This window comes from Corylus avellana, chromosome ca5, assembly GCF_901000735.1.
Source record: "Corylus avellana chromosome ca5, CavTom2PMs-1.0".
In the NCBI taxonomy this organism is placed as follows: domain Eukaryota; kingdom Viridiplantae; phylum Streptophyta; class Magnoliopsida; order Fagales; family Betulaceae; genus Corylus; species Corylus avellana.
Genome location: NC_081545.1, coordinates 20,830,590 through 20,831,995, shown reverse-complemented (window position 1 = coordinate 20,831,995; position 1,406 = coordinate 20,830,590).

Sequence of the window (1,406 nt, the reverse complement as noted above, 5' to 3'; positions counted from 1 at the left end):
CTTTCCTTTTCCAGTTGCTCCTTCTACGCTGCCATTATGGCAAGAAGAAACGTCTTCACTCCTGGTGCCGTGATTGGGGCGAGATTTTTGGCTAGGGTTCGCTGAGAATGCGGAATATTCCAGAGATGCAGCCTTCTGGAACCTCTCGGCGCCGTCCTCCCCCAAGTCGCCAGTCTTACTCATTGTTCCCCGTCCGGCTCCGAATTCTGGGCCGCCGCCTCCTCTCCTCCGCCCATCATCTGCCCGGAGCCACACTCCCCATTCTTTCCTCTCCATCTTCCCATTCAGTTTGGTGCTGCGTGGAATAGGGCATCCCTTCTCACCATGAATAATCCGGCCACAGTCGAAGCAGGCCATTGGTAGCTTCTCATATCTACAAGTAACCCAGTAAGACTTCCCTTCCAGCATGAGGGCACGCCCCCGCTCCAAAGGTTTGGTTAAGTCAATTATTACCCGCAGCCGCAGACACCTTCCCCACCCTACCCCATCTCCAGCCAGGTCTATATCCTCTAGTTTCCCCATTGATGCTCCAATCTTGGCCCCTACTCCTTTAGTCATGCATAGTAATGGCATGTCATGTATTTGGACCCAAAAAGGGGAGTGCGTAAATTGCATCTGCGCTGGCGGCGTGCTGCCGTCGAATTCATTGAGTACAAGAATGTGCCTATCAAATGACCACGGCCTGCCCTCCAAAACTCTCCTCATATCATCCACATCTTCAAACTCAAATAGCCATACATTGTCATCCAGTTCCTTAAAAATTACTCCTCCCAGTGTGCGCCATATTCTGGATAGTACTGTTTTGAACGCTTCCTTATTCGCCATTCTCCCCATCCATAGTTTCCCAATCAAGCAGCGTCCACCATGAAATCGAGTCTCCTCAATCTCCCCTTCAGTTATGGTTATCCCAACTTTCTCCCCTTCTGTGAGTGAGATGTTTCCACATAGTTTTTCCAGTTGCTCCGCCATCTCCTGCTCTTGGATTGCCTCGGTGACACCTATCCGACCCTCCACTGCCGTCCACCGGTAGGAGGTTTACCCCTCGCCTCTAGCTGTTTCTCAGAGAAACCCTAGGGAGGACTAATATATATTGCATGCATAATCATTTTATATATTGTATACCAATTAATATAATTATCACATGCATGCATCTAATTCAACCATTTCATTAATATTAATTTGAACATGATATTATCATGCATATATATATTAGTCTAGTAATATTAATATGATAGCCATATTAATTTTTTAAAAATATATAAAACATATTGACACTACAAAAAAAAGGTCATTTCTTCACGTGCCAAACAGTAATATTTTTTTGGCACGTCAGTAAATGCTGACGTGTTAAAAGTAGCACGTCAACAAATTATTTGCTGACGTGTTAAAAGTCACACGTCAACATT